Genomic DNA, 10,830 nt, shown 5'->3' with positions numbered 1-10,830 from the left:
ATCTAGCGGATTCAACCTGTCAAAAACCTTCATTATCGGGTTAATGGTACTTTATTTTCAAAATAATTAAATTAACATTATCATCACCACGCCCACTAATATGCGTCCCACTCCAGGGCACAGGCCTCCTCTCGGAAAGAAAGGGCTTGGGCCATAGTTCCTACGCGGTACGTACGAGTGTGAAATATCTACGTAGAAATCGCGTAGTAAAAATTTCCGTACACAACATTTATAGCTACAATACGTACTCGTAATACAAGAGTTAATTAGCTTGTAAACTTAAGTACAGGTTAAATTTTACACTCACAGTTAGGCACTTGTCCCACTGCCGACGATGAGCGAGAAGCGAGCAGAGCGAGTAACTAGAAACGAGTGGGCGAGCAGTGAAAAGCGAGTGTTCGAGCACGACGGGCGATTACTCGCTCTACTCGCTCGAGCCGGGCGGCCGCCAAGCTAACAGCGCTGAGCGAGTATCGCTGAGCTAGTTTTATAGCTCAGCGAGTCTTAGCTCTTGTCGCTGCGACAAATGATGTAAGAGCGAGTTCTCGCCGGCAGTGTGAACCGCCAGCGATCAACTATTAATATATGTCTCTTTTACTCACACAGGATCTTATATTTTTTGTTCGTTTCTTGAGCGAGAAAATAGTCGATAGCCAATCGTTTCCTCGCCGGCGGTGAGACAACTGCCTAACGAGTAACTGTTGATAAGAAATTTAACTACCACCTTTTACTTTGATAAATGCTTAGTTCTATGCAAAAAGAGCCGGAAACTTTGTTGGATATATACTCAGCAGCACAAAATTTGACCCACCCTTCATACAAAATTACCGATTCTGCATACATTTGAGGGCCAGATTTTTTGTCGCTCAGTATATTTTCAGCTTGCAAGCTAGTCCTAGAGAGAACCCTCGAGTTTTAAAAACATTCTCATCATACTTGCTCGTAAGCAGTCGTATTTAACGCTATAAATAAGTTTTTGTTAAAAAAATACATTTTCAATACAAGCTTTTTTGCTGACTGTACTTTTTGTTGATTTTACTTTTATTGTCATCCAAACTACATTTCGCCGTACTTACCAAATTTCAAATCGATGCCATTAACCATTGAGGAGTTCCTCCCTGCGGGGACGATCCTGGCAGGACCAGCAGGGTGCCACTACCAAATTATTGTATTGTCACCAGATTTAATAAGTATGCCAAATTTCAAGTCAATCGGACCACTGGAAATGGGTCAAATTTAGATTTCAACATTTGACCCAAACAAATAAACGGGCATAGCAAGATCGAGTAAATAAAAACTTTTAAATAATCTACCTAACTAAAAATAAAACTTTAATACTTACAAGATTTTATTGCTGACTGTACTTTTTGTTGACTCTACTTGCATTGTCACCCAAACTACATTTGCTTACCAAATTATTATTATTATTATTATTATTAAGCCCGTGGGGGGCCGGGAGGGCCGTGCCCACCCCATAGGATGTTAAGCTACCGATTCAAAATTTTAAAATACTGATATCTTGTTCCCCCTGACAAATAACACTAGATACGTCAATGCCCGTGTGCCCTAATGGTAAAGACGGTACGAGGTTAATCCTGTTTAGTTTAGGTACGTTCATCATCCAGTATTTTAAAATTTCCCACTAAATGGTTCAGATTTACCTGACATGGTGGTGGAATGACAACTATAGTGAACAAAAAAAAAGCAAAGAACACGGGTCGTCACCTTCTATTTGAACACTTCAATGTTAATCGCAATTGCGTAAAGGATGGTCAAATCAAATGCACGTCCGACCTTGCCTATCGGAAAGATGATCAAATACCGCATGGTGGCGTCAGCGATGCCAGATACAACCTTTACATCTCTTGATAATTAATTACGCCTACTATATTGCGGGATGATGCTACTAAATATTATATATCATAGTAGTATTTTGGCAAATTACAAAATTAAAATTAAATCAATTAATAAAATTAAATTAAACTTAACACCGTCATTAAATTTATAAAATATAAAATAAAAAAAAAATATCACGGGACAATGACCTAGTCCCAAAGTAAGCTTAGCAAAGCTTGTGTTATGGGTACTAAGCAACGGATAAATATAATTGACAAGATTTCATATTTCTAAGACTATAATTTGATTCGCTGTCTTTATTCTGTTTGGAAAGAGAAAAACGCTGATATTTTTAAAATTTCGCTACAACTATTGACTAATTAATTACATTTTTTTTAATATGTGCTTATTCTAAAAGGGCATAACTCCAAAACTACGACACAATAGATCCATTACTTTTGTCTAGTCTCTTAAAAAAAAGATCACGTAAATCTGACGTAGACGTTGCATAGAGACGTTGTCAAATTTATAACAACTCCTTTTTCTGATGAAAAAGGCAACGGAAACATATCTATTCTGTAGTATTTTGGCAAATTCAGCCATATTTTTTTAAATTTTTTAATTTTTTTAAATATGGAAAATCAATTATAATAAATATTTTCCCATGTTCAGGGGCAAAACTCTTTTCGATTCCTGTAGTAATTTACAGGTGTTATAAAAATGAAATCTTGTCAATTATATAGATAGATACATACTTAAATACATAGTAAACACCCAAGACCCGAGAACAAACATCCGTATTTTTCATACAAATATCTGCCCCGACACGGGAATCGAACCCGGGACCTCAAGCTTCGTAGTCAGGTTCTCTAACCACTAGGCTATCTGGTCGTCAAAAGTATAGTATAAATTTTGTTTTCGATGTTATTTCCGAAAGCGCTGGCAGTAAAAAAAGCGACATGGAAATAGCCCTTTGCGGACTTTTTACAGAATAAACTTTTTTTTTTATATCGATGGTAAAGTTTTGATACCGAATACACTTTATTGATTTAACTGTAATTATAAATTGCCATCTAGTATTAATAGGATATCGTACGGGTATTTTGTTATCCGGGGTACCCGGGTATCTTAAAAGGCGACTATACCCACGTGACGGTCCAGAGTGCGCGACCATTAATTATGACTCAAACTCAACCGTCCGGGTTTTTTATCGACGGACGCAACTCGCCGCGTATCCACAATTTTCTAACTACAAGGTTTTGAATAAAGAAAAAAAACCGGCCAAGAGCGCGTCGTACCTACACGCCCGAAATAGGGTTCCGTAGCCATTACGAAAAAAATAAGTAATATTTTTCTAAGGCACTTGTCCCACCGCCGACGATGAGCGAGAAGCGAGCAGAGCGAGTAACTAGAAACGAGTGGGCGAGCAGTGAAAAGCGAGTGTTCGAGCACGACGGGCGATTACTCGCTCCACTCGCTCGAGCCGGGCGGCCGCCAAGCTAATAGCGCTGAGCGAGTATCGCTAAGCTAGTTTTATTGCTCAGCGAGTTTTATAACTCTTGTCGCTGCGACAAAAGATGTAAGAGCGAGTTCTCGCTGGCAGTGTGAACCGCCAGCGATCAACTATTAATATATATGTCTCTTTTACTCACACAAGATCTTATATCTTTTGTTCGTTTCTTGAGCGAGAAAATAGTCGATAGCCAATCGTTTCCTCGCCGGCGGTGAGACAACTGCCTAAGGAAGTCGGTGCTCGGTGGTTGATTACGGAACCCTAAAAAGTGTGCTACATTAAGGACACTGGGCAGAATCCGGAACTTCCTATTAATGGCTTGGGCTGGACGAGGCTATTTGTAATTACAAACTTTCGTTTTGCACCGACTTATCGAACGTGATTATGCCAAAGCGTTGCAGATTATTTCGTGTTTACACAGATGATCGTCGGCAGTTAACATTTCGTCACTACTTAAAAAAAAAAACTCGTAAGTACTTACCTAAAAATAGATATTTTTTCTAAGTGGACTTTATGAACATTATATCAAGGTTCAATTCTGTTGACATATTGATTTTATTCGATAAATTGCGTTCGCGCAGTTTTGTTGTCAAGCGAGTGTAGGTATGGTATTGTAACATTTTATCGGCATAGTTTACATACCTATATATCCGTGTATAATTACAGCTATCTAGCATTGATAGTCCCTGAGCAAAGCCGCGGACGGACAGACAGACAGACAAACAGACAGACATGGTGACACTATAAGGGTTCCGTCCGTTTTTGCCATATTGGCTCCGGAACCCTAAAAGTACAGCATAACAGTTAAAACCGGCTGAATTTCGGTTCAATAAATTTCCTCTAGTAAATTTTATATACGAGTACAGAGATAAGAATTATTGTTAAATTTGATCGTTGAGAACACCCGAACACCCATTAATAATTAAAAATACTTAATGTTTCTCAATGTTTATTTGTTTGTTAAAATTGAAAACATTTTTTTTCATTCAAGCTATGAATTGTAATCAAGATGTTAATTAAAAAATAATAAGGACTTAAGTTTATTTAATTTTATTGCATATTTTAAGACATGTTTTCTATTAATTTCAGTCGAAATGGTACAATTAAGTTCTTATTTTCTAGTGCCGAATGTTCGGCATTTAAACCTAATTTCGGCCGAATACCGAAGTTCGGCTCAAGCTGCCGAAATTCGGTTAAACCGAATGTAAAACAAATTTCGGCCCATACTAATACGTTTTGATTGAATAGCCTTTCGATTTAAATGCGCCAACTGAAATCGCTACGATATAAAACGTTAATTAATATCAAGGTTTAATTAAAAATAAGAAACGATTAAGTGGCATGATATATATAATTATATTTACAATAAAAATAATGTACACACGTATAACCGATTATTCAAGGCAATTATTTTATCATAAAATATATAAACGTACCTATGTATGCGGAATGCGCCTGCGCACAAGTAATACTTAGTCAAAAATAATATATTGCTCGTTTTACAATTCAACTAGGGCCTGTTTCACACTTACTGATAAACTTTAGACATAATGGTGCAGTCTTTGTTTATTTTGACCAAACAAACAGGGACGGCACCACATAATCTATGAGATGTGAAACAGGCAGTTAATCTCTTAAAATATGTCAAAAAAATCTTAACAATATATATCAAAATATTGAACGATTCTTTTCCAAACAACAGAGGGTTCCGAATCCGATGCAGTTGGTTCTGTAGTAGGTATACTGAGACAGCCTCTAAAAGTCTAATTTAACCCCCCGTATGCTTCAGATGCGGATCTGTTTCAAATTTAAGGCTATCTTTTTGCATTTTTTTTTAAATCAGCAGAATTTGTGCTTATTAAAACAGACGAGACTAGAATTCAATATTTTTTTAGTTCCTGCTTACGAGGGGATAAAGCTCAGTTTGGACTTGCAAGTAAAGTGGTGCAAGTTGCATTACATTGCATTACATTACATTGATTTTTGTTGGAATAAATAAATAAATTACATTGCAGCACTCGATAGATCACTACAAACTCGTTGGCTTTACGGCTTCGCAATGTAACGCGACTTGCACGATATTCGAATCGGAATTAGCAAATTCTGTGCCCTTAGTGTAAGTTTTCGGTTACATAATACATCTCGATCGCGTTCGCGTTAAATTCTCAATTTGTATGGAAAAACGAACATCGCAAACGTTCCGCTATACGTATTTGAGACGTATTTTGTGACCGAAAACTTACACTAAGGGCACGGAATAAAATATTTCGGAGTATTTGGGTGTTCCCCCTCTTGATGCTTGATGTATCGTGTCCATCTCACTCCTTTAAAACTATTAGCGTGAGCGAAACAACACGAGTTTGAAAATGGATTTTCGTGGGACCCTTGTCTGAAGTATTTGGAATTATTGTCGTTTTTAACACTATAGGTTTGATGGTAGAAAGAGACGGTCACTGCGAATGCGGAGTCAACGCTAAACTACCTATATAGTCTCTGATGGGAATCCAGTTGCTACAACACCACGCTATTAAAGCGCACACGTGTTCACAAAACCAGTAAATAAACCTTGTTCCCCGTACATAACCATCTTACGTAACCAGCACTGGAAGGGGTCAAATATTTTCTAATTTAAAGAGATTTTGGTAATGTAATTTGTCACTTATGTCGATTTAGGTTCCGGAAAGTTGGGCAAGGCGACGAGCGAAGCGAAGTGTTAGTTATAAATGTGAGCACAACGCGCGAGCCGAGCGAGCGACAGCAATCGGCGAAACGCCAGGACGTAATTAAGGAAGTAATTTGGCTCCCACTAGAGCTGGTTATGTAAGATGGTTACGTACAGGGAACAAAGGGTATATAACAATATAGCACTATAACGTCGTGTATTGTACAAAATGCACTGATCACATAACCTACTTGTCTATTTGTAAGTAAAATTAACATATGCCTCATTTGCATTTGTGTACTCAATAGTTAATGACAGGCCTCGGCGTGATTATTGAAACCTTAGATGTGCAATGAGTCTGGTGAATTCTCGGAAATATCTGTATGTATGTATTTCATGTAATACCTTTTACTTTACTCGTTTATCACACGTGAAAGACAGCTAAGTACATCTTGTACATTCATGCAAAAACCCGCCCCCCTCCACTCACAAGTTATGGTTTTGGCTGTCGAACCAGCGAATAGCTAAATGGTCTAAATGAATAATTATTAATTAAGTACAAAATCAACCGAACTAATTTAACATCTGTATTGATCTTATTCTTATCGCTTATCTTTGACTATATGAATCATCTAGCCATAGAAGCCGTCTTGACCTAGTGGTTTCACCTACGGCCTCTTAAGCAGAGGACCGTATGGGTTCGAATCCGGGCTAGCACTGAGTTTTAAAAAATTGTAGTGCAAAATCACATTGAATTTACAACATTAAGTAACTTACATTTTTTATCTGTAAAAATAGTTCGGCTCATTTTGACATATCAACACAACAATGTAACAGACATCGAGTATATTTGGGCGATATATTTATTTACTAATAACCTAGTTTTTTTCTTGGACACGCACCAAAAAAATATTTTTTTTAGTTTCACATCAGATAAAACTATCTAACGGTAGCATATTCTAAAGCTATGCTCTAAATGCTGATTTTAGGAACAAAACTTGGGTCCGTTGTTCATCAGAGCAACGCAAATCGTATACATAATAATACAATACAATAATTGATTAACAGTTGATTAAAAAGATAGAAATAGTCTAACCTACGATTACATACTAAGATTGTGCACTATCTAGCTGATTTGCACAATTTTAGGGTGATTTTTTAATCATGGTAAACACTTTTACTCCCCCTTTACCTACCCTTTTACTCCTTGACCCTTATCAGAATAAATACTTACAATAGAATATTGAATCCGTAAAGTTATAGTATTTTATCGTATCGAGTCACATCACTAATAAACAATTTCACATTGACGCACCAACAATACAAGACGCCTCTTTGGCTCTATACAAATTCAAGTCCTAAGGCACTTGTCCCACCGCCGACGATGAGCGAGAAGCGAGTAGAGCGAGTAACTAGAAACGAGTGGGCGAGCAGCGAGAAGCGAGTGTAGTTTTGTCGCTCGGCTGTAAGCGAGTGTTCGCGTGCGACGGGCGATTACTCGCTCCACTCGACTCGCTCGTGCGGGGCGGCCGCCAAGCTGACATCGCTGAGCGAGTATCTATAGCTCAGCGAGTTTTATAGCTCTTGTCGCTGCGACAAAAGATGTAAGAGCGAGTTCTCGCCGACAGTGTGAACAGCCAGCGATCAACTATTAATATATGTGTCTCTTTTACTCACACAGGATCTTATATCTTTTGTTCGTTTCTTGAGCGAGAAAATAGTCGATAGCCAATCGCTTCCTCGCTGGCGGTGAGACAAGTGCCTAAGATCTTTTTAATTGTTACAAAAAACCCTTAAAACTAATTGACAATCTACAATTATTTAGATGGCCAAATTATATTACAAGTTAATCCACGAAGTGTTGTCGGAAAATTTATATCGATGTCGATAGTATAGATGACCGGTTGACGAACGGTCAAACTAAATGAATCAAGATTAATTATGAAAAGTTTCCATCCTGGTACGCAATTTAGATTCTTTGACTGTACACAGAGTAGAAGCGAAAACAATAACCTGTGTCAAATCAACCGTCTAATCTCCGGTTAAGTGAATATTGGCTTGCAAAAATTTACATAATACGGTATTTGACTATTTTGTATATGTTTTATAAATCAAAACTACACAATGCCTGTTATCGAATAGAAAAACAATTTTTAAGCTACCTTTACAATTAATAAAGTTATAAAGGTTTGAAATTCAAGATTAGACAGAAAGACATACTGGCATGTGACGTCACACGCCAGTACCGCCATACTTGCATAGAGAAAAGCGTTTGAGAAAGAGTCAGGTATATAGATTTTTCTTAAAATCACTATAAATCCAATTTTCAACCGATTTAAATGTTCTCTTCGCTAAACACTATCTGTATATCTATATTTTCATAATAATATTAAGATATGGCAAAATCAGGAGTTGTCAAATACCGTATTGGAGATTAGACAGCTGCTTTAACACTGGCTACGTATGTTAACTTGGAGCAAAAAGAAGTTAATGTTTTGATTGAAGCGAAAATTTTGGTATGGTAAATGCACGTAAATAGATCCCTGTAGCTTTTATTTTCTATCTATTTCTAATTAACTTTGTTTTGCTAGCTTTAATAGTTAAAACTTTACTCAGCGGCGCAAAATTTGGCCCACTACATCCAAAATTATCCATTATTGCATACATCTGAAGGCCAGATTATTTGCCGCTTGCCGCTCAGTATATATAAATAAATAAATATCACGGGACAATTCACACCAATTGACCTAGTCCCAAAGTAAGCTTAGCAAAGCTTGTGTTATGGGTACTAAGCAACGGATAAATATAATTATATAGATAGATACATACTTAAATACATAGTAAACACCCAAGACCCGAGAACAAACATTCATATTTTTCATACAAATATCTGCCCCGACACGGGAATCGAACACGGGACCTCAAGCTTCGTAGTCAGGTTCTCTAACCACTAGGCTATCTGGTCGTCAAAAGTATAGTATAAATTTTGTTTTCGATGTTATTTCCGAAAGCGCTGGCAGTATAAAAAGCGACATGGAAATAGCCTTTTGCGGACTTTTTACAGAATAAACTTTTTTTTTAATATCGATGGTAAAGTTTGATACCGAATACACTTGATTGATTTAACTGTAATTATAAATTGCCATCTAGAATTAATAGGAATGCCCGGTCTAGCCAAGCACACTTTTGCACCATAATATTATGTCATAATGCATTATTATGCAACGATGTAACTATACATATCTCTGTACTCTTATGCACCAATAATCTCTTCTTACAGTAGTTATAAATGTTTACTAATTATGTTAAGTTACAATATATTTAAATAAAACAACGCTATTTTGGCTGCATCGCGAAAGGGCAGTAACCAATATAAATTAACAGTTTTTTAAGAGCCATTTAACTAACTGAACTGTTTGTAATGAGGGCTATCGCGTATGAATTCGCCGCTAGAGGCGCTAGTGTACCGTGAGGTCTCCGAAATGTCAAATCTCATAGTTTTTGGGTGAGCTAGACGCGGGTTTATTTGTAATTAGAATAAATTTGTGAATATTTTGCAATATCTGAAATTGATTATGGCAAATATGCGTTACGGGGCATTTAATCTGTGTTTTGAGACAGTTTTGTCTTTCGGAAACCTTTGTCCTTTTTTCCGAACAAAACGGGGACTATGCAACACTGTGGTATGCTCGATATTTTTATGGTACGGTTAAATATGATTTTAATCTAAACTTTGTTTTCACACCCGTAATAACAGACTTTGAAAGCCATACATAAAAACCTCACGCAACAGTGCGCCATCTAGTGAGACAAAAAACGATAGCTCTCATTACGGGCGAGTTCAAGAAATTCACATACAAAATAGGTTCATCGTTAAATTTATCGTACCAGTTCGTCACTAAAAACTTTTCAGATTTTTAAAGAAAGATATTCGTAGAATTACACGTGTTTTTGTGCCAGTAAACCACTGAAACATTGATCCTATAGTTATTTATACATTTTTTTCTTTAAATCGTACCATTTTTCTTTATTTTTCAAAATTCAGAATAACGACCCTTATCTACGTAATACTAATATTTTTTACAGATAAAAAGTAATTTAATATTTTCATGTAAGTACTCATAGTTATTTTGTGACGTGTCAAAATAACGTCACTTGTGATTGATTGTGAATAATAACAATCCAGTTTAATATCATAAAAAAGTAAAATGGTATATTTTAAAATGAAAATGGCCTTTTATTGATTGCTATAAAGCAAAATTTAGTGTGGTACATTTTGACCTTATTTTTTACAAAATCAGATCATCGAACATTCCAAAAAAAAATGGGTAAGTTGTGAGTAGCTGGTTATTTACAATGATCCGTTGTTGACTACGAATCGTTTTGGGCATTTTTTGTTATTGTTAAAAGAAACCGCCACAGTGACACTGACAATCATTAAAATTATTGCCAGTGTAAGAAATTAAGTAGTTCCAATGAAATTCAGCAACATGGCGAATAGTCATATATTTCTGGTCAGGCTTTACGACATACTTAGATTAGTTCGTAGGAACCATGTGTCATCGATTTTAGTAACAAGAAAAACTGCATTCATAGATTAAATAAAAAGCTTATACTCAGAACGTGAATCGAACCCGGTTGATTTGAAAAATCTGGGGGCACGGTAGTGCCCCCGCCAAGTCGAGCAAAACAAAAACAAATGCACGGCCGCACCATACTTTTCTCGAAGACATTTAACTTACATAATTTCTATTTGGATATCGATAGCGTAGGTCATATAAGCAATGAATGTTACTATGAAACACGATATCTAAAATGA

This window comes from Choristoneura fumiferana, chromosome Z (assembly GCF_025370935.1).
Source record: "Choristoneura fumiferana chromosome Z, NRCan_CFum_1, whole genome shotgun sequence".
NCBI lineage: Eukaryota > Metazoa > Arthropoda > Insecta > Lepidoptera > Tortricidae > Choristoneura > Choristoneura fumiferana.
Note: the sequence above shows the minus strand (reverse complement) of the source record.